The 23912-nt window shown below is 45.5% G+C and overlaps 1 protein-coding gene and 1 long non-coding RNA gene across 3 annotated transcripts in view; one reads left to right on the top strand and one right to left on the bottom strand.

The window, feature by feature from the left end:
- Nucleotides 1-23912, top strand: part of VSNL1 (visinin like 1) — a 114061-nt gene that overhangs the window by 23052 nt on the left and 67097 nt on the right. The gene's annotated exons all lie outside the window — the stretch shown is intronic.
- Nucleotides 1681-23333, bottom strand: LOC309367339. Its single transcript, XR_014167057.1, has 3 exons — nucleotides 23216-23333; nucleotides 16887-18759; nucleotides 1681-2817 (listed from the first exon to the last, which is right to left on the bottom strand). It is a non-coding gene; the product is annotated as an uncharacterized lncRNA (long non-coding RNA).

Raw genomic sequence — 23912 nt, 5'->3', positions numbered from 1 at the left:
ACTGTAATGTGTGATGTTCTGTTGTGTTTTGGTATATTCTATTGGAAGACACCCGGAGTGGCTAGGGCTACCCAATCATATGTGTGGGGTACAATAAACAAATTTTTAGTAACCTAATCACATGTATTAGACTGTGGGTGTCAGCACATAGCATTTTTAAAAAACGCTATCTTTATTTCCCTGGCTTTAAACTTTGATAGCTATCTTGATTTATATGAACTGCTAGAGTAGCAGGAGGGTATTGATTTCTCTGTGGTGCTGCCCTCGATTTCTTTCGGGAGAAGTAAAACAAGAGCACTGATTTCCCCCAAAACAGCTCTCTATTGAGAAGTAACAACTTTATGTGTGCTCTCCCATTTTTCTCTGTGGAGGCATGCGGGGAATGTGTTTCTGATTCCCAAAAGGCAAGGCTTCTTTCAGGAACAAGGTAATAACTACTCTGGAAATTGCTGTACTAAAAGGGTGGGGGGCAGGGGAGACTGTACAGAAATGCCTGAACTACAGTGTGAGTTTCTTGGGTAGCAGATCACAGAAACAGACCTGGGAACTGCTCTCTGTTTATCCACCTAACCGAATATTCTCCACGTTGACTGGCAGTGACTTTCCAGGGCTTCTCGGACAGAGAGTCCATCCCTGCTATCAGATCCTTTTAACAGGACATGGTGGGAAGTGAACCTGGACTTGCAAAGTGTGTGCTCTGTCATTGAGTTATACTGCCTCTCCACATGGTCCACCGTATGCAGTTCTACCCACAAGATTGCTTTCTAGTGGCTTTGCAGGTGGCGCTGTAGTCTAAACCACTGAGCCTCATGGGCTTGCCGATCAGAAGGTCGGTGGTTCAAATCCCCGCAGTGGGGTGAGCTCCCGTTGCTCTGTCCCAGCTCCTGCCAACCTAGCAATTTGAAAGCACACCAGTGCAAGTAGATAAATAGTTACCACTGTGGTGGGAAGGTAAATGGCGTTTTTGTGCGCTCTGGCTTCCATCATGGTCCTCTGTGCGCCAGTAGCGGTTTAGTCGTGCTGTCTGCGTGACCTGGAAAGCTGTCTGTGGACAATCACCGCCTATCTCGGCAAGAAAGCGAGATGAGCGCTGCAATCCCATAGTCACCTTTGACTGGACTTAACAGTCCAAGGGTCCTTTACCTTTTGTTTATTTTTTACCTTTATTCTGCGTAGAAAGGGACTCATTACCATTCCCAGTAACACGTTGTTCTGAGCAATGATGGAACAAATCAAATCCCATATTTTCGCGCTATAAGACGCACCAGACCATAAGACGCACCTAGTTTTTTGGAGGAGAAAAACAAGGGGAAAATATTCTGAATCCCAGGAGTCAGAACAGCAAGAAGGATCGCTGCACAGAGATCACTCTTGCTGTTCTGGCTTCTGAGATAGCTGCACAGCCTGCATTCGCTCCATAAGATACACACACATTTCCCCTTACTTTTTAGGAGGGAAAAAGTGTGTCTTATAGAGCAAAAAATACAGTTAAGTCATTAAGGGCAGCAGTAAGGCTCCTCAGTGTAGCCAAGGTTTGTACAGCTTCATGGTTAGCAAGGGCAGAGTTTAACCATGAGTCCTGGTTCGAACAACACACTTAAGGGCTTTTCCAGACTTCCTTTCGCACCACAGATTTTGTGTGGTTCTTCCCCCTTCCAGCGTTTGGTATTCTGCGGAAAATTTGGATTGCCATTTGCTCCGATTCAGCGGTGAAACACGAGTTTTCCTCGGGACAGCGCCAGGACAAATACAAACAAACCCCCAAAACCAAAACGCTCAGACATGGAGGTTTAAAGCCCAGACCTATGCCACGAAATGTGGTACAGATTTGGGTCAGGCACAAAAAGGGCCAAGAGGGAAGAAATCAGGCCAATATCTTTCACTGGCATGAGCTCCTCTAAGCTGTTATTAATCAAGTGCTAAGTGCTACATGACTTCCTTAAAGCTTTAAAAAAGGAGAGTAACAGCCAGCAAATCGTCAGCTCCAGCAGACCATTCTGCACTAGTAATTAATGCTGCAGAAGAGAAAAGTGATGGCCACGATCCAGACAACAGCACAACTAGTGCCACCCACCCATTGAAGCTTTGGGTTTCTGTTTTTTGGACAGCAGGCCTTCAGCCAGAGCCGCTTTTGGAATTTGGTCTTTCGCAAGCAGTTTGCAACATAGCAGAAGGGATGATGCCCAGCTGAAAGAAAGAAAGAAAGAAAGAAAGAAAGAAAGAAAGAAAGAAAGAAAGAAAGAAAGAAATCAGCCCAAAGCTCTTGGGGTCCTGTAAAGTAGCATCCTGGATTATTGGAACTGGTGTTAAAATAAATAAAATACTATATTGCTAGACAACTGCAATCTGCATTTTACTCCAAAAAAACATTCCAGAGGATTTAAAAAGCCAAATCAACTGCATCACGCAAATTAATTCCAAAGGGACTGTTCCAATCATAAACACGTCCCAGAATGTATGATTTTCGGACATGGATATGTGATTTTTTTACAAGATATGGGACATGCAAGGCTGAAATTATTTTAAACAGTGAAGAGTTTAATCTACTGCTGGAAGAAACCACTTGCATGTCTTTTGCTGAGAGTGAGAACCCAAGGAATTTTAATGCAAACCTTTTGCACTGTAAAACCCTGTAATCTAACCTCATATTTTGGTGATTTTTCTTCTTCTTCCTGCGTCGTTGGGAAGGGTTGAGAAATGAGGATTGTCCGATATGCTTCGCTTACTCCTTTTGCAGCTGCTGCAGACACTCCAAGGTGTTTTCAATATGCCTGCTTCTTGCCTCATTGTTGTCCTTGCCTAATCTTCCAGGTTGTGCTGTAGATTAGAGGAAAAGAATTTTGATGTGCAGTTTTCCATCAGTGTGTGCAAAAATGCATATACTGGTATTAGTGGGAATAAAGTGCATGTATTAGTAAAAATAACATGCAAGGATATATTATATTTGGAGGAATTGCTTTGCAAAAGCATCCCTATTAGGCGCAACCACATACACACATGCCTATATCAGGAGAAAATGCTAGTGCATTTTCATGAAGATTAAAAAATTATAATTCTCAATCTCTTGTGGAAGTGTGGAGAACCTAATTTAAAACGGAAAACATGGTAACAGAGAAACTGAAATTAACTGTTATGGTTTATATCTTGGATTCCTTGTATTCTTTCTTTTTGTTCTGTTTGTGTTTCTCTAAAACCAATAGAAAATATTTTAGAAAAGAAAATGAAATGGAAACTTTTCAATTAGGTTGGGATCATATGAGCCAACCCCTAGGGGCTGAAGTCTTTTCTGTCTCCCGTCCCCCCGCCATAAAATATTTGAGGAGTCTGTCCCTTCCAGTTGAGGGGAATTCCCATTCTCTCTCCCCCCCTTTAACATGTTGAATAATTGTTTAATGGTGCCAGATAGATAGATAGATAGATAGATAGATAGATAGATAGATAATGATTTTACAAATATAAAAGTATAACAATCCAAATCACATATCCATATTTAGAGATTTCTCCGAATTTCTGGACTTCTCACCTTCCCCTCCATGGGTTCTACTGTACACTTTCTCAACTGCATATTATTTCATAATCTATATTATTGGATTATTAGACTCCTGCTAATGTTTTCATCTGCTTACAGTAGTCTCCTAGATAAATTATAATTTCCCCCCATTCTGAAGTTTTGGTCAGTTTTGCCATTTTGGCATAGTCCAACAGCTTGGTTTGCCATTCTTTTCAGGCAGGGACATTCTTTCCATCTCTGGGCTAGTAACATTGGCTTGGCTGTTGTCGTATACATCAAAAGTCTTTTATGTTCCTTTGGGATTTTGGTACCTACAATTCCTAATAAAAAAGCTTCTGTGTTGTTGTTTTACAAAGGTAGTTTAAAACATTTTTTTCAGTTCATTATACAGTGGTACCTCAGTTTACAAACTTAATCCGTTCCGGAAGTCCGTTCTTAAACCAAATCCATTCTTAAACCGAGGCGTGCTTTCCCTAATGAGGCCTCCCGCCGCCGGTGCACTTCCACCGTTCGTAAAGTTTGCAAACCGGAACACTACTTCCGGTTTTGCGGTGTCCGTAAACCGAATCATTCATAAACAGGACTGTTCTTAAACCGAGGCACCACTGTATATCATTTCCAAGAATGCTTTTATTACCTTACACATCCGCCACATATGGTAGAAGATGCCTTCTTTCCCCTTACATTTCCAGCAGGTATTTGTACTTGTCTTATACACTGGCATTGGCATTCAAATGATATGTGTGCCCTGTGTCTTATGATCAGTTGTGCAGGACAGGGCTTAACTGGGCCCCTCAATATTATACTCAAGATGGCCCCCCTGGTTGGGCTCTACTAGTAGATCTCTTGAGTGATTTGCAAGTATTTCTACCTCCTAATTGTCAAACAACAACAACAACTAACCATCATCCCCCCCCCCATTTCTTTTTCTGGAAAAGGACACATTAGAGCAATGTTTCCCAAGCTTGGGTCTCCAACTGCTTTTGGACTACAGTTCCCATCATTCCTGACCACTGGTCTTGCTAGCTAGGGATGATGGAAGTGCAGTCGGACCAGGATCGGTGTAATATGCTCAAACCGTCTTGCTCCGGTGAGCAACCTGGCTGCCGAATTCTGCACCATCTGAAGTTTCCGAACCATCTTCAGAGGCAGCCCTATGTGTAACGCATTGCAGTAATCTAACCTGAGCATAGACAACAGTAGTTAGGCTGTCCCTGTCCAGATAAGGGCATAGCTGGGCCACCAGCCGAAGCTGATGGAAGGCACTCCGGGCCGCTGAGGCCACCTGAGCCTCGAGCGACAGCAAAGGATCCAGGAGGACCCCCAAGCTATGAACCTGCTCCTTCAGAGGAAGTATAACCCCATCAAGAGCAGATGATCTCCCACCCATCTGGTCTAGGGAACCACCCACTAACAGTGTCTTATCTGGATTGAGCTTCAGTTTGTTGGTTTTCATCCAGTCCATTACCGAGGCAAGGCACTGGTCCAGCACTTCCACTGCCTACAAGGCTGAAGTCTGCCCATCTCTGCTGTAGCTATGACCTTTGCTTCTTGAATTCCTTCCCTAGCACAAGAGAAGGTCAAAGCAGACTGGAGTAGCAGACCTCGGTCTTGATTTTCACTGGCAGCGTCTGGCTGCCACCTGTTCACTCTCTCCTTAATAGCTTTGGGATTTGGCCAGTTCTGGGCTTCCTGACACCATCATATGGAGAGCCTAAAACTCCAGATACAATTTTAGATAGAAATCATGTGTAGGTTGCTGGCATTGCCAATTCACTGGGCACTGATGCCCAGTGGGCTAGAAATGTTTTGTCCAGTAAGTGTACATTGCTTTCTTTTGCTGCATTTTGTTGCTTCCTGGCCAGAGGACACAATGGGTTGGATTCAATCCTAGTAGACACATTGAACTTAGTAGACATGGCTAACTTAGGCCCATTAACTGCAGTAAGTCTACTCTAAGTAGGACTAGCGTTGGCTACAGAGACATCACCTTGCCAACAAAGGTCCGTATAGTTAAAGCTATGGTTTTCCCAGTAGTGATGTATGGAAGTGAGAGCTGGACCATAGAGAAGGCTGATCGCCGAAGAATTGATGCTTTTGAATTATGGTGCTGGAGGAGACTCTTGAGAGTCCCATGGACTGCAAGAAGATCAAACCTCTCCATTCTTAAGGAAATCAGCCCTGAGTGCTCACTGGAAGGACAGATCGCGAAGCTGAGGCTCCAATACTTTGGCCACCTCATGAGAAGAGAAGACTCCCTGGAAAAGACCCTGATGTTGGGAAAGATTGAGGGCACAAGGAGAAGGGGACAACAGAGGACGAGATGGTTGGACAGTGTTCTCGAAGCAACCAACATGAGTTTGACCAAACTGCGGGAGGCAGTGGAAGACAGGAGTGCCTGGCATGCTCTGGTCCATGGGGTAACGAAGAGTCGGAAACGACTAAACAACAACACTGTTCAAAAGGAAAACCTTGATTCAGTCATCTATGAATTACCCATGTCTTCTTCAGCAAGCCCCATAAGGAATGAGATGCTTTATAAAGACACAGATGTGCTAAAGATATTTCCTTCTCCTGCTCTCCACATGCCCCCTGGCAGATCTTTGTAGCCTTGGCAGTCAGACAGGCTGTCATGGTAAAATCTAAAAACTACCATTTCAGTCAAGATAATGTTCTGCACCGGCTATATACTTTAGACCTGAGACAAGGATGCAAAGTCATCTCCTTATTTTGCTGGGAGGGGAAAATCTGTCTGAATAACACTTGCATGCTGTATGGGAAACCCTGACCCATTGAAATCAATGGGAGGTTCTGCTTGACCCATTCATTGGGGCTGCTTCCACTTATATCGCTAGTTCCCATTCATTTCAATGGAAATTGAGCACAGCTAATGTGATCTGGCTCTGGGCCCTTCTAGGAAATGTTTAATTGTGCATTCTTTCATAATTACGCAGTATAATTGCAGTGTTTCAGCCCATCTGTTTGCTTTTTCCAGTAAAAGCAAAAGGGTAGCAAGGATAGTCAGAAACATAGAAAGCTACTTTAGACCAAGTCAGAGCCTGGGGTCCATCTGTCTCAGGGTTATCAACACTGATGGGCGGCAGAGTTGTTGTTGTTGTTTTTTTTTGGGGGGGGGGAGCGTTTCTCCAGACCATCCTGGAGACATGAAGGATGGAACCTCAGATCTTCTGCATGGTCTCTGCCCCTTAGGAGGCCTACAAACTGAATAGGAGACGCATGGATTCCTATTTCCTAAGGAAATAGTGACTCAAAATGTTATTTCTTCATGGTATCAAATACAGTGGTACCTCGGGTTACATACGCTTCAGGTTACATACTCCACTAACCCAGGAATAGTACAGGAATAGGTTACAGACTCCGCTAACCCAAAATAGTACTTCGGGTTAAGAACTTTGCTTCAGGATGAGAACAGAAATCGTGCTCTGGCGGCGTGGCGGCAACAGGAGGCCCCATTAGCTGAAGTAGTGTTTCATGTTAAGTACGGACCTCCGGAACGAATTAAGTATTTAACCTGAGGTACCACTGTAAATCAAAGAAATTTGTTTTGACTTGGCACTCACTTATTTTTTATGGTAGAAATAAGGGCCACAGTAAAAATCCACCATCCTATTATCCTAGAATTTGGAACGCATGGCACTGTATTGTTTTTTTATTTACACACACACATACACACACAATTTTATTGTGGTCCATAGACCCAAAATACACTACATTTTAAAAAAATATATTTACATTGTCTCTGTTGGGCGGGGTATAAATAAATTAATAATGATAATAATAATAATAAATCATTTTTGTATTATTCCTTTGTATTCATGGATGCATATTTGTACTTACCTTCACACTGATTTGAAGCCAGTTTGTGCCTTTCCTAAAAGGCTCCTGGGAGGCCGGAAGGACATTGCTGGAATAACGTTTGGGTTGGGACAACTGGCTAAAATGTTTTAAAATGTTCAAATCTTGGTTCCTCTGTTTTGTTTTTGTTGCGTTGATGTTGGTTAAATGTTTAATTGGGGTTGGCGGTTATTTTAATTTGGGTATAAGTGTAAACTGTTTATTATTGCTATTACTGTGGTTGTTGGTTTCTGTTGATTTATTGGTTTGTTTCCTGTTGTTGTTTTAATGTTTGATGTTTTATTGTGTTGTAAGCCGTCCTGAGTGGCTGGGGAAACCGAGCAAGGTGGGCGGGATAAATTAAACACTATTATCATTCTATTATATATGGCACCTGCTCTGTTCCTGTCTCTTTCTTGTGTAAACACTGGGAAGTCATCCGAGGGAAAGAAGGAACGGAAGAAGGAACAGTAACGAGAGAGGATGATGAACAAGAGGAAATGCTTTGGCTTTCTTCCAGTTGTGCAGGATAACTGATGGAATTAAGGGGCTGGGCAAAAGGCTTTGTGGGAAAAGTGGTTTTGAGGAAGGACTTGAAAGGAGAGAGAGAGAGAGAGAGAGAGAGAGAGAGAGAGAGAGATGGTACCAGTTAAGTGTTTTGGAAAGGAACACGTCTTGACATCCATGGGAGCACTAAGGGAGAGTAACTTAAAAGGAGGAGAAAACCTATCTATCTATCATCTATCTATCTATCTATCTATCTATCTATCTATCTATCTATCTATCTAATCTCTTAAGAGATTTATATATGACCCTTAACAAAAAAGGGGGGCGCACAGGACAGGTTACACAATGTACGGCAATCTAAAAGCACAATAAACGGAACCGTTAAAACAATTCTTGTAAATTACGTACCATCATAGAATTGTAGAGTTGGAAGGGACCACAAGGGTCATCTAATTCATCCCTCTGCAATGCCCAAGGTTGGGCTCGAACCTGCAACCCTGAGATTAAAGAGCCTCATGCTCTACCGACTGAACTATCCCAGCTGTTGTAAATAACTTGATTAAAAACCCCCCACCAAAATGGCTTAACCCCTCGGGCGCTAAAAGCCAAGCAAAGAAAGGTGGGTTTTCACCTGGCATCTAAAAGACTACGGAAGGGAGGGGAGATGTCCTTCAGTGGGGGGGGGGGTCACCTGTACTTCGTGCCTCATTTAATGCAGGAACTACCAGGAGAGACCCTTCTGATCTTAACACACAAAACGTATGTCTGACAGTGGCAAGCCCTATTGAGTCCCCACCACCCCATGCATAGCTTATAGGCATGGAGAAGGGGACAATGGACATCTTGGTATTGACACACATATATGCAGGAAAAGACTTTTTATGTATGCAACAACAGCCACACAGATGCTACTAGCCCAGAGATGGAAAGAAGAAAAAGTCCCTATCAGGGAGGAACGGCATACTCAGCTGACGGACTAGAGTGGTACCTCAGGTTACATACGCTTCAGGTTACATGGGCTTCAGGTTATAGACTCCGCTAACCCAGAAATAGTACCTTGGGTTAAGAACATTGCTTCAGGATGAGAACAGAAATCATGCTCCGGCGGCACGGCAGCAGCGGGAGGCTCCATTAGCTAAAGTGGTCTTCAGGTTAAGAACAGTTTCAGGTTAAGAACGGACCTCTGGAATGAAGTAAGTGCTTAACCTGAGGTACCACTGTACATCGAAATGGCAAAGCTGACTGGAAAGCTCAGGAACCAAAAGGAATTTTTTTAAAAAAAGAATGTGAGAAATTTATAATATACTTAGGAGACCACTGTAAACAGGTGAAAACATTAGGGTTTTAATATCACTTATAATGTAACAGTTATAGTGGTACCTCGGTTTACGAACTTAATCCATTCCGGAAGTCTGTTCTTAAACCGAATCCGTTCTTAAACCGAGGTGCGCTTTCCCTAATGAGGCCTCCCGCTGCCGGGGCCCTTCCACTGTTTACCTCGGTCTACAAACGGAAGCCAAAGTTCACAAACCGGAACACTACAGTCGTAGCTCTTCTTACGTATCCCTGTGGATATGTAAACTTCAGGTTGTGAACGTGGCAAACCCAGAAGTGTATAGTTCCGGGTTTCACCACATGCGCAGAAGAGCTTAATCGCGCAGAAGGACGCGATTTAGCCGCCCAGAGTGGCTGGGGAAACTCAGCCAGATGGGCGGGGTATAAATAATAAATTATTATTATTATTAAGGACGCCTCCAGTTATGAAGTTTTCGGGATACAGCTGGGTGTCCAGAACAGATCCTGTTCGTAACGGGAGATACCACTGTACTTCCAGTTTTGTGGAGTTCGTAAACTGCATCATTCGTAAACAGGACTGTTCTTAAACCAAGGTGCCACTGTATTATGGATAATACGGATGAATATAAAATATAGATTAGGAAATAATATGTAGCTGAAAATGTTCACGTTAGGATACATGGAAGGGATGGGTGAAGTTGAGAGATTCAGAGAAATCTATATTGTGATGGGACGATGAGCTGCTTGTGCGTAAAATGCAAGTCCCTCAGAGTTTGATCAGGTTTTCAAACCTCTGCCTGTGACGGAGCCCCTCCAGCATGGCTGCGTCAATCACTAGTAGAATCCGAAAGTGGCTGCTTTCGGAAACGTTTCCAACATAAAAGCTCCTTAACGGAAACACGTCGTCTGGCCTCTCGGCGTGACAGTTTCCGTCGAGGTGTGGGTGTCCCTATAGGAGGTCCTGAGACCTCCCCACTGGTTTCGCTTGAAGCGTCTCTGAGCCATCCTTCCGACTCACTTTCCCTTGGAGTTCTTGCTCGCCCTCTACTGGTTCCCTCTTCCGCTGCTACTGCTCTCTCAACCTCAGGGAGCCTTTGCACCTGCGGCGCTTTAGATGTCAGTTCCCTGACATCCACCTCCCCTCCAGGGCCCCCTTCACCCCCTCCCGTCTCCTCTCCTACTGGCGGTGAGGAGGTAAAACCCCTGAAAGAACCTCCCTCATCTTCCGACGTCGCGAACACTTCCTTCCACTTGTTGCTGTTCCTACTCTCTAGGTACTCTTCGTCATCAGAGTCCACTCCATCTTCCAACTCCGACTCCGCGAACCCTTCCATTTCCTCTTCCTCATCGGTGGTGCCGAAATACTCCCTCCTAAACCTTGCTATAGGCTGAGGTTTCCTCGGGAACCTTTGGTGGAACGTTTCTGTTAAAACCTCGTCATTGACTTCCTCTGCACTTACCCAGGTGTTTTCTGACTCCGGTTCCCCTTCCCACGCCACCAAATACTCCACCTGATTACCCTTCCACCTGGAATCGAGGATTTCCGCTACATGGTTGCGGCGTTCCCTCTCTTCCAAGGCTGGTCCCCTGACGTGCTCCCCTTCACGTCCCCCCCTGTATGGTGACAGTAACGACCTGTGGAACACTGGGTGCAATTTCATGTGGTTGGGTAATCGGAGTTTGAAAGCTACCGGGTTGACCTGCTGAATCACCTCAAAGGGTCCCAATCTTCTGGGCCTCAGTTTCTTACAACCCCCTTTGAACGGCAACCCTTGGGTTGACAACCACACTTGATCCCCCACCCTTATGGTTTCACCTTCCCTTCTGTTCTTGTCTGCCTGCTTCTTATATTGTGCCTTGGCCCTTTCTAAGTTGAGCTGGAGCTGCTGATGGATGGCTTCCATCTCTTCTACAAAATGTTCAGCCGCTGGAACGCTCCATCTCTCCCCTCCTTCCCCTGGAAATGCCCTGGGGTGACACCCGTAATTAGCCAAAAAGGGACTCATCCCTGTGGACACATTCTCCGCATTATTGTAGGCAAATTCTGCCAACGCCAACTTTTCGACCCAATCGTTCTCTCTGTCATTGACATAACACCTAAGATATTGTTGAAGAATGCCATTTGCCCTTTCCGCCTGCCCGTTGGTTTCAGGGTGCCGGGCAGTTGAAAAATTAACTTCCACGTGTAGCAAGCTCATGAGCTTCCTCCAGAACCTGGAAGTAAATTGTTTGCCTCGATCTGAGATCACCCTCGAGGGAGCCCCGTGCAACCTAAAGATATGTTCCACAAACAACTTCGCCGTTTCTTCCGCTGTGACTGCATGTGAGCATGCTACAAAATGGCACATCTTAGTTAACAGGTCTACTACTACCATGATGGCTGTTTTCCCCTTGGACCTTGGCAGATCCGTCATAAAATCTATTGATATCGCTTCCCAAGGCCGTTCTGGTGTGGGTAAAGGTTCTAATAACCCTGCCGGCGCCCTTCTTTCCCCTTTGGCTCGCTGACATTGGTCACACCCTCTTACATACTCCCTTACATCTTCCCTCACCTTAGGCCACCAAAATTCCCTGGTAACCAACCACATGGTTTTGTGTTGCCCAAAATGTCCCGCCGTGGGGCTATCATGCAACTGCTTGAGTACTCTCCCCCTCAATTCACCTTCGGGTATATACAGTGCCCCTTTGTAATACAATGCCCCATTTCTTTCCTCAAAACCTCCGGGGCTCTCGCCCTCCCCCCTGAGACCTCTGAGCTTATCCTGGGCATATTCATCATTTTCCGTTTCCTCCACCAGTTCCCGTTGCCCCACCAGCGCCGCCCCACACACCCAGCGGTCCTCCGGGATGACATGTCTCTCTTCGATCACCTCCTCCCCTTCCCAATATTCTGGTTTGCGTGAGAGCGCATCCGCCCTGACGTTTTCTGGGCCTGGCACATAACAAATCTCAAAGTTAAATTTGGAGAATTCCTGTGCCCATCTCACTTGTCGTTGGTTGAGCACTCGAGCTGTTCTCCAATACTCTAAATTTTTGTGGTCGGTGCACACTTGCACCTTGTGTTGTGCCCCAATTAATAAATGTCTCCACCTCCGGAATGCTTCGTGAATGGCAAGTAGTTCCCTGTCATACACCGTGTAATTCCTCTCGGACTTATTCAGTTTCCGCGAGAAGAATGCACACGGTCTCCACTCCGACGCACTCCTCCCCGGTTGAAGAAGGACCGCCCCTATAGCCCGGTCGGATGCATCTGTTTCCACTCTCATGGGTTTTTGTAAATCCACATGCAGAAGTTGTTCTTCCGAGGCGAAAGCCCTTTTCAGTTCTTCAAAGGCTCGATCCGCCTCCACCGTCCAAACAAATTTCTTCTTGCTGCTGAGGCAGTCGGTGATGGGCGCCGTCAAGTGGGCAAAGTTCTTGATGAACTTCCGATAAAAGTTCCCAAACCCCAAGAATCTTTGCACGTCCTTCTTGGTCTTCGGTGTCTTCCATTCCAGTACCGCTTGAACCTTGCCTGGATCCATGGCCAATCCCTTGTCTGACAAGCGGTACCCCAGGAATTCCACCTCCTTGGTATGAAACTGGCACTTCTCCAGTTTCACCCACAGCTGGTTGGCTTGCAGCCTGCCCAACACTTCTCGAACGTCCCTCACATGCTGTTCCTCATCTTCCGAATACACCAACACGTCGTCTAAAAAGGCCACACAGTTCTTGTAGAGCAAAGGTCCCAGAACGTGGTTTATAAAAGCTTGAAAACAGGCGGAGCCCCCTTGTAGACCGAAGGGCATAACGAGGTATTCAAAGGCTCCCAAAGGGGTAAACATGGTGGTCTTCCATTCATCTCCCTTCCTTATGCGTATCAGATTGTACGCCCCCCGCAGGTCCAGTTTTGTAAAAATCTTTCCCTTCCTTACTCTGGTCAAAATGTCGTCAATTCGGGGCATAGGGAAAGCCAGGGGCTCCGACACTGCATTGAGGGCCCTGAAGTCACACACCAGTCTCGGTTTGTCTGTGTTCTTTTTGTCCACAAAAAACACTGGGCTGCCCCCCACCGCTCGGGACTCTCTGATGAAACCTCGCTTCAAGTTTTTGTCAATGAACTCCCTCAGCTCCTGCATCTCCCTGTCTGACATGGCGTACAGCTTGCCTACTGGGAGTTGGGCCCCTGGGAGTAGGTTGATTTGACAGTCAAAGGGTCTATGCGGTGGCAGTTTGTCTGCTTCCCTTTCGCTGAATACGTTGCTCAGATCTGCGTATTGCGGGGGCACCTTCCCTTTGCCCATCACTTCCATCCCCGCTAGGGTGACTCTGTCTCCTCCCGAGACCTTCCCCTCCTTGCAGTGTTCTAGGCAATGCGCTGACCCAAAGGAGACCACCCTCTGATGCCAGCCCACTAGCGGATCGTGTAGCGCCAGCCAGCTCATCCCCAAAATGATGGGCGCTCCTCCCAGGATGGCCACATTAAACGCTATCTGTTCGGTGTGCCTTGCCACTCTCATTATCATCGGGACAGTCTGTTGGCTAACTTCTCCCCCCAACAGCTCTCTGCCGTCAATCGTAGTCACCTGCAAGGGGTTACTTAAAGGGATGGTCTGTATCTGGTGCTCAGCTGCAAACTCCTTACTCATGAAATTACAGGAGCTGCCTGAATCCAAAAGCGCCTTGACCTTTAGTGGGTGTCCGTTTGGCAGTTCTAGTAACACCTCTATCACTAAAGCAGGTCTGGGAGGTTCTGGCATGGGCACTTTCATTGCTCTTTGGCCTGGCTGCTGTGCCCCGACGGTGGCAGCCAGGCGTTGGCTTTTACTTGCTCCTTGCTTTCCTCTTCCTTTCCCCCAACAGCTCCTGCCATCCCTTGCCATTCCTTTCTTTGTGGGCAGACTCTGGCAAAGTGCCCTGGCTGTTGGCAGAGATAACATCTCTTGGCGCTCTTTCCCTCCTTCTTCCGCCCTTCACTGGGATTTGAAACTGCGCGCGCCCGCGCTGTTCCAACTTCCATCGGCTCTGCCGGCGGGAAAGATGGCTCTGGAATGTCTGGAATGCGGAACTCCCTCCAACGGTCTCCTTTCCCTTCCCGCCTTTCCAAAGCCCTCGCCTCCTGGCGCGCTCCTATGGCCAGCGCAGATTTGGTTAATTGGTCCATAGACTCCACCCTGGGCCCCCGGGAAAGCTCATCTTTGACGGTTGAAGAAAGCCCCTCTTCGAAAAGCATTTGGATGGGCTCCGCCGATAGGTCCCACCCCAATTTATGAATCAGCATAGTAAATTCAGTCCAGTACTCACGGACAGATCTGCTTCCTTGCTGGCAAGCCATTAACTGCCTTCGCACCACCCCCTGCTCAATATCGCTGGAAAACATCAGGTCCATGGCACGAAAAAACTTCCTCGTGTCCTTTAAGATCTCATTATTCGCTGCCATCAGGGGTCTAACCCAATCTTTCGCCCCGGATTCGAGATGGCCAATCACATACGCCACTCGCGATTCCTCGTCGGGGAAGTCATCAAACTGCAAGTTTAGAGCGTATTGCATCTCTGTTCTAAAGGCATGATAGTTCCTGGGATCCCCCCCGAATTTCTGCACCAATCCTGGTACCTTTCTGGCGAGCGGGGTGGTTTTCTCCTTTCCCTTTTCTGCATCCTGAGCCCTCCTCTCCTCAAGCCTCGCCGTTTGCAGCGCCAACTGGATCTCCAACGCTCTGTGCCTTTCTTCCAGGCTTGGACCCCCTCCAGCTGCTCCTGCACCCCCGGTTCCGGCTGGGTTGCTCATGATGCTTCTCTCTGCACAAGCTGGCTTTCGGTGACTTTCGGATTGCTGTGATGGGACGATGAGCTGCTTGTGCGTAAAATGCAAGTCCCTCAGAGTTTGATCAGGTTTTCAAACCTCTGCCTGTGACGGAGCCCCTCCAGCATGGCTGCGTCAATCACTAGTAGAATCCGAAAGTGGCTGCTTTCGGAAACGTTTCCAACATAAAAGCTCCTTAACGGAAACACGTCGTCTGGCCTCTCGGCGTGACAGTTTCCGTCGAGGTGTGGGTGTCCCTATAGGAGGTCCTGAGACCTCCCCACTGGTTTCGCTTGAAGCGTCTCTGAGCCATCCTTCCGACTCACTTTCCCTTGGAGTTCTTGCTCGCCCTCTACTGGTTCCCTCTTCCGCTGCTACTGCTCTCTCAACCTCAGGGAGCCTTTGCACCTGCGGCGCTTTAGATGTCAGTTCCCTGACATATATGGATATGCCTTTGGTACGGCTATAAACTTATTTTTGTAAAATCAAACAAAAATGATTTTTTTAAAGAGACACATGCATCTGCATTAGAAAGGCCCACATATGCATGGTTTCCCCAATGCAGCTGTCTGCTCATCCACAGAGAAACCATGCAATAAAAGAAATGAACAGGGCAGTCTGGGGTTGAAGGCAAGAAGAATGCAGGTGAAGGTATAACAATTTGTGAGGACAGGCAAGGAGACTGGGGCAAAACTGTATAGATGGTTAACAATAAAGGCAAAGAACTTGTGCTTGGTGAAAGGATTTGAGGCAGGGTTGCAGGAGTGATGAAGGAAGTGCATAATCTTAGGTCTTGCTGCTTACATAGGTAAAGGTAAAGGGACCCCTGACAATTAGGTCCAATCGCGAACGACTCTGAGGTTGCGGCACTCATCTCGCTTTATTGGCCGAGGGAGCTGGCGTACGGCTTCCGGGTCATGTGGCCAGCATGACCAAGCCTCTTCTGGCGAACCAGAGCAGTGCATGGAAACGCCGTTTACCTTCCCTCTGGAGTGGTACCTATTTATCTACTTGCACTTTGACATGCTTTCAAACTGCTAGCTTGGCAAGAGCTGGGACCAAGCAATGGGAGCTCACCCTGTTGCGGGGATTCGAACCACGACCTTCTGATCGGCAAGTCCTAGGCTCTGGTGTTTAACTCACAGCGCCACCCGCGTCCCATACACACTTACATACTTACATACAAATCCCTAAATAACTCTGGACCTCAGGATATGTGATAAAAAGCCTTCCCCTCCACAGCACCCAGGAAGGGCATTAAGTTCAGCAACTGCAACCCTGTTAGTTTTGCCAGCATCCTGGTGATTCTTGGTTTATGGTACCATGGCGGTGAGCTTTTTCTTCTTGAAATATTTTTTATTTGATTTTGCAAATATAGAATTATAACAATACAAAATGCATATCCATGTTTAGAGATTTCTCTGAATCTCTGGACGTCCCATCTTCCCCTCCCTGGGTCCAAATGTCAACTTTTTCAACTGCATATTATTCCATAATCCATGTTTTATATCACTCCATTTTATTCCTAGTGTTTGCTACATTACAAGTGTTACTGCAATCCTGCTAATGTTTTCATCTGCTTACAGTGGTTTCTTGGGTAAATTATAAATTTTTTCCCATTCTTTATTGAAGTTTTGGTCATCTTGGTTCCTGAGCTTTCCGGTCAGTTTTGCCATTTTGGCATAGTCCAGAGGTCAGCAAACTTTTTCAGCAGGGGGCTGGTCCACTGACCCTCAGACCTTGTGGGGGGCCGGACTATATTTTGTAGGGGAAGAAATGAACCAATTCCTATATTCCACAAATAACTCAGAGATGCATTTTAAATAAAAGGACACATTCTACTCATGTAAAAACGCACTGATTCCTGGACCGTCCGCGGGCCAGATTTAGAAGGCAATTGGGCCGGATCCGGCCCCCGGGCCTTACTTTGCCTACCCATGGCATAGTCCAACAGCTTGGCTTGCTATTCCTCGCTGGTAGGGACTTTGTCTTCTTTCCATCTCTGAGCTAGTAAGATCCCTGTGGCTGTTGTCGCATACATAAAAAGTCTTTTCTGCTCCTTTGGGATATTTGTACCTACAATTCCTAATAAAAAAGCTTCTGGTTATTTTAAACATTTTTTTCAATTCATTTTATATCATTTCCCAGAATGATTTTATTACCTTACATGTCCACCACATATGATAAAAGTTGCCTTCTTTTTCTTTAGATTTCCAGCAAATACTTGTACTTATCCTACACATTTTTACTAACTTATTAGGAGTGAAATACCACCGGTACATCATTTTCATATAATTTACTTTCAGCGTACAACATGCATGATGGTGGGCTTTTTCAGTAGATGTGCAAGTGTTGTGAACAGCCTCCATGCTGAAATAGTAGAAGCTGCATCAATATTGTCATTCTGCTGACTCTTGAAGGCACGCTTGTTTTGACAAGCGTTCCCCTGAACTTGAGCTTCCTGATCCAATTGTTTTGATTGCTCCTCCGTTTTAATTGCTGTGCTTTGTAACGGCCCAGTTTTATTGTCTATTTTAATCGTGGGTGCTTTGGATATTCTGATGGAGTTGTTTTTCATTGTGTGCTTTAATTATGTGTCAATATTTTGTAACTGATGATAAAATAATGCCATTTGTGCAAGTAAGCAGTACACAGGTAAATCAATGATAACAATGATTCTGGTAGCAGTAAAGTTCTAAGTAAAAGAGCAGAAGACTGGCTTCCTTTGTGTCCATTTCTAGAGTATCAGCAGTTTGGATTTAGAGACCTCCCCTCTTATTTCCTCATAAAGTGAAATGTACAAGGATAGAACTGCATAGTAATGGTGGAGGTGAGAGAGAATCAGAATTTAATTTTTCTCTGTTTTATTTAATGCTGGTTTTAATGCATGTGTTGTTTATTTATTGATGTAAGTTACTCAGAGTTGCTTTTGTAAAAGAAAGCAACTATTAAGTCATTAACTAACATCGTCATCATCTACCACAGCAAGGATGACCCAGCCAAACTGGAAGAACTCTGAAGCCTCGTTTATTTCAGAGATTTAAACATTCTTAATTCTCTAAACACTGCCACACACACACAGCACTTGATTGTTTAAAAGAACCCCTCAAAGTGGTTTTACAAAGAGAATAACACAATAAAATTATCAGTTTAAAAAAAGATAAAACAGCTCTTTAAATCATTCAAAACATAAAATCAACAATAAACAAAAAATGGATTAGAACAATATACCCAAATTCTACACATCCAGGTCAGCTTGTATCAGTAGTACTGCTTTGAATATGACAAATTGAACCACTAAAGCTATATTTATAAAGAGAAACATGGGCTGTAAGATATTATGTCACACCCCAGCACAGAATAGTGCCATGTTATTGTTGTATTTAAAATGTCTTTGCATGTCTTGTGTCATTTCTTGAATGGACATCTATACCAACGAGAAAAAGGCTCACAATACCTATTATTTATCCAGACCTGGAAAGCTGTAGAATATTTCTGTGGCCCAAAGATGTATCTATTTCATTACTTACCCAACTTTTATTTCAACAAGTGGATTAACCAGAATAACTTTTTTTATTTTTTGCATGGCGTGCTTGGTTCAAGATATGTTATTAACGCCTACTGCAGCAATGAGAAAGAAACCCTATTCGTCTAATTTCAGTCTTTCTATTCATGAGACTGGCCTTTCCATCATAGCTATTTTTCCATGCAGTACAACGTGCTCCTTTTTCCTTTCTCTTTTTGAAAAAGGCATTTCAGAGAGCTCCAGGGAGAAAGAAAGCAAGGACAATGGGAGCGTTGCTCATTGCTGAGGGGAAATCAAAGGAACAAGTTAAAATAAATCCTCGCCAGAGGCCTCCTGTGTACCATTTTCATTTTGATACAAACAGTTTTCTAGGTGAATAAGGAAGCCGTTCCTGAGAAAACAGATTGGGGGCTAGTACATTGAGAAGTACAAAACCCTAGAGCTGATTTGCTCACTCCCGATTAGCAGGTACATGTGAACCCACGGCTTGCCCCATGATTCACATAATGTTTCAATACTTGCGGGCACCATAGGAAGCCATATTTGGCCCAGGCAGCCCTCATTTAACCGTCAATTATCCCTCTAAGAGATCAAGAGATTTGAGCTTTGACAGATCTATATTGGGTAGTGTTAGTATGATAGAATTGGAAAGGACCTGAGATGCAACCATTGCCAGATGTTGCAGGAAACCCACCACGATGGCATCCCTGATAGGTGTGGCCATCCATTCTTGGCTTAGGAAAACCTCCTAGGATGGGATTCAACTGTGCAAGGACTTCTTGCTTGCACAATGGGTCTTCCCCCCTACTCCTTCCCCTGTGTTCCTCCAAAATTGGCTGGAGAGGAGGTCAGGAGAACCCCTGCAACAGCAAACAGGTGGGAAAGAGAGGAGGAATCGTTCCATCTGGCAAGCCAAGTTGCTTTTGCTGATGGGAACTACAGTAGTACCTCGGGTTACATGCACTTCAGGTTACAGACTCCGCTAACCCAGAATTAGTACCTCGGGTTAAGAACTTTGCTTCAGGATGAGAACAGAAATCGTGCTCCGGCAGCGTGGCAGCAGCAGGAGGCCCCATTAGCTAAAGTGGTCCTTCAGGTTAAGAACAGTTTCAGGTTAAGAATGGACCTCTGGAACGAATTAAGTACTTAACCCGAGGTACCACTGTATCAGAAGAGCACAAAGTTGAATTCTTGCCCCAGTGAAGGAAAGTTCTCCACCTTCTGAGGCAGCCTGTTCTGCTGTTGAACAGCTTGTGCTATTGAGTTCTTCCTAAAACTTAGGGTCAAATGTCAAGAAAGAGGACTCCTATCAATCCCCAGCATGTCTCAGTAGGCCTGGGAAGGAACCTTGTCTGAAATCTTGGAGTGTGTCCACTAGTCAGCATAGATAGTATTGATGGATCCATAGTCTCTATGCTCTTTGCAATTTCCTCTCCATATATGCACAAAGATGGAATGATCCTTTGACACCAACAATGGAAGAATGGCTGTTAAAACTAACTGACTTAGCTGAGGTAGAGAAATTGACATGTTTAATCACAGAAAAGTAATTGTTAAAATTTGTTACCGATGGGAAATCTCCCATAGACTTTTTGCATGAAAAAAAGAGAAAGAAATAATGATATCTGGATTTGAGGATTGAAGATAATTTTTGTTTATAGAAAATGGCTTTTTGGGGTGTAATATTGGATTGCATGAAGTGAATAATGTTTTTATAAAGCGGACAGGTGAAGTTGTTTTCTGAATCTAATTTTTCTAGCTTTCTCTTTTAACCTCTCTTTTCTACTCTTTTTAATTTCTTTTTCTTTCCCTCCCCCCCCATCCTTTGTGTTTTTATTGTATCTAGATAAAACTCTAGGTTTGGTTTTAAAATGGGGTGGTATGTTAAGTTTTGTATTTTTCTCTCTAAACCTAAATAAAATTATTATTATTATTATTTTTAAAAAACGGATTCCAGGAGAGCCCACGCATTCATTTGCTCCTGGTAACCCATTGTTTAGCCTTATGTGGTGTGAACACCAGGCCTTTGAGAACCAAGGTGATCTAGCAGATAGCACATCTCACCTAGGACTGTTCCCCATTTATCAAAGAGGAATAATGATTAGGAGCAGTTTTGTAATTAGGACAAAACGATCGCAGAAAGCCTAAGTCACTTTGCTCATTAAAAGAACTGCTGTATGGAGGCTAGCTTAGTAATTACAAGGACAATGTTAAGTGAGTGGAAAATGCTGGCATTGCATAGTGTCCCAAAGTCACTTGTTTAAATAGGAAGCTGCCTTATAAGGTAAAAGAACCCTGGACGGTTAAGTCCAGTCAAAGGCGACTATGGGGTTGTGGCGCTCATCTCTGCTTTCAGACCGAGGGAGCCGATGTTTGTCCACAGCATCTTTCCGGGTCATGCGCCATGACAGAAACCAGAGAGCATGGAAATGCCGTTTACCTTCCCGCCGCAGCGGTACCTATTTATCTACTTGCACTGGTGTGCTTTCAAACTGCTAGGTTGGCAGGAGCTGGGACAAAGCAACGGGAGCTCATTCCGTCGCAGGGATTCGAGTCGTTGACCTTCCAGTTGGCAAGCCCAAGAGGCTCAGTGGTTTAGACCACAGCGCCACCCGCATCCCTTATAACAGGCTTCCTCAACCTCGGCCCTCCAGATGTTTTGAGACTACAATTCCCATCATCGCTGACCACTGGTCCTGCTAGCTGGAGTTGTAGGCCAAAAACATCTGGAGGGGCGAGGTTGAGGAAGCCTGCCTTATAATGTCAGGCCATTGGTCTATCAAGCTCTTGGTTCTTCGCACTGATTCTGCAGGATTTGAGGCAGGGGTCTCTCCTACCTGCAGATGGCAGGGATTGCACCTGTGAGTTTCTGCAGTCAAACATGCACCCTACCACTGTGCTGCAGCTCTTTAAATCTCACCTTACCCATAGCAGCCTGAGGATAATAGACCAGTCCCATCGATGTCAAACAGTGGGAGGGTTACAGGCAGATGGGTGCCACATGCTTTTGACCCTTCATTGAATAAAGCCTTTTAATACTTTGCACTCGTAGGAGCAGCAGCAGATGTTAAAGCCCATCAAACAAGCCTGGACCAGTTCCAGCAGCATGGGAGTGCTCTGAGTTGCTGTGGACCCAACCCTCAGTGTTCATATCTACCTATTAAAATGAACAAGCGGGACCTGTAACTCAGTTTTGCTGTTGTGGATCACTCCTGTTGAGGCTATTCAATTCCATATCCCACCCCTCTTGTCAGGTTTTCCATGTATTCATGCTGACTGTGAGCCAGCAGATGATCCAGCCCCCCACAGTAGGTTGCCAGGAACGGATAAGACAAGGAAAAGTCCTTACCAACTGCTTTTTATTCAATATTCACAGAGAGAGGCTTGGAAATGCAGCTTCTTGGAATCCTCTGCCCCTTTTCTCCCACTTCCTCATTCGTCACCTTCTCCCCCTACAGGTGGCGCTGAAGGTCCTTTGATTCTGAGCCCTTTGCTCTACTACTTTCAATGCTCGCCGGGTTCTGGGATAATGGGATAAGGGGGTCTTGAATGCTTTCTAAGGACATTGTGTCAGCTGTTGCCATTGCTGGATTTACGTATAAGCTAAACAAGCTATAGCTTAGGGCTCCACTCTCTTGGAGGCCCCAAAAAAAATTAAAGGGAAAAAAAACCTGGATGTACATTTCCAATTAAATTTCAGTTCAACAATTACTTTGATAAAATACATATTTTGTTATGTGCAAATGGCTTTCGATACCTATTACAGTGGTACCTCGGGTTAAGCACTTAATTCGTTCCGGAGGTCAGTTCTTAACCTGAAACTGTTCTTAACCTGAAGCACCACTTTAGCTAATGGGGCCTCCTGCTGCCGCCATGCCGCTGGAGCACGATTTCTGTTCTCATCCTGAAGCAAAGTTCTTAACCCGAGGTACTATTTCTGGGTTAGCGGAGTCTGTAACCTGAAGCGTCTGTAACCCGAGGTACCACTGTAGGTCCATAGATTACCATATAGCATATATTCAACACAAAAAACAGTGACAATTTGTTGTTGACAAAGGACAGCTGGACATATAAAGGGCCCTATTACCTTCAGTAGCTTAGGGCCTCATCAAACCTAAATCTGGCCATGGCTGTTGCCCTCCTGGTGGTTCTTCTTCCTCCTCCTCCTCCTCCTCCTCCTCTTCCTCTCCCATTATTTCCCAGCTTTCCCCCCCTCATCTGCCTCTGAGCTGTGACCTCCCTCAGTCCCCTGCTGTAATTCTGAACTGTCTCCTTCTCTGGAAGGGTCAGACTGGGGAGGGGGGTCTCCACCATTCCTCCTCTGCCCCGTCCCTGACAGCCATCCCAAGGCTACTCAGTATGTTCGCTCTAGGGAAAGGCCTGTAGCTTGTGGCTTAGTAGTAGAGTATCTGCTTTGCTTTTCCAGGTTCAGTCCCCAGTGTTTTCAGGTAGAGCTGAAATCCCAGAGAGCCGTTGTAAACAGTAATGAACCAGATGGACCAATGGCTTGCCTCAATATAAGGCAGCTTCTATATTCTTATTCCCTGGATTGTTTTGGGAGGTTCCTTCCATCTTACTTAGTCCCCACCCCCAGCCCTACTTTTTTAAAAGTATTTCAAACCTTGGGGTTCCCTTGATCTTGATGATACCTCCCTCTAGCACATAAATGGGGGTGTTTCATTAAGGATCAGCATAGTTAGCAGATGGGGCAGATGGTTGGTGGGGAGGGATTACTCACCTAGCCTCCTGATGACAAGCATCATTGCTGGATCCTGGGAGGGGTGAGGCAGCCAGGAGCTCAACGTAGGGTTGGGTGGATGGACCAGTCACTCCTGACCAGCACTCAGAAAACAGACCAGCAACAAAATGTCGCAGCATGAAATGTTTCTGGTTCAGTGTTCTAGTCAGTCGCCCATGCCCTCCACCCACAATAATTTACTGTATTCCATGCCCCTTCCAGTAGTTTTCCATCCCAGCAGCAGTCGGACAGCAGTCTCTGCTACTGAATATCTCCTATCCTCGTTGGGTTGTTTGGAGACCCCCCCTCCCGGATTTAAAGAGGTCCCCCCCCCCAGAGTTGGGTACTTCTTCAAACCTTGGGGTTTCCCAAGCTTGTTCCCAGTATACCTGAAGGAGCATCTCCACCCCAATTGTTCAGCCAGGACACTGAGGACCAGCTCCGAGCGCCTTCTGGTGGTTCCCTCACTGTGAGAAATGAAGCCACAGGGAACCAGGCAGAGGGCCTTCTTGGTAGTGGCACCCATCCTGTGGAACACCCTCCCATCAGATGTCAAGGAAATAAACAACTATCTGACTTCTAGAAGACATCTGAAGGCAGCCCTGTTTATTATGGAAGTTTTTAATGTCTGATGTGCTATTGTGTTTTTAATATTTTGTTGGGAGCCGCCCAGAGAGGCTGGGGAAACCCAGCCAGA

The sequence above is a fragment of the Podarcis melisellensis genome, assembly GCF_964234715.1.
Source record: "Podarcis melisellensis genome assembly, chromosome: 3".
NCBI classification, from domain to species: Eukaryota; Metazoa; Chordata; class Lepidosauria; order Squamata; family Lacertidae; genus Podarcis; species Podarcis melisellensis.
This window is presented reverse-complemented; position numbering and strand designations above follow the sequence as displayed.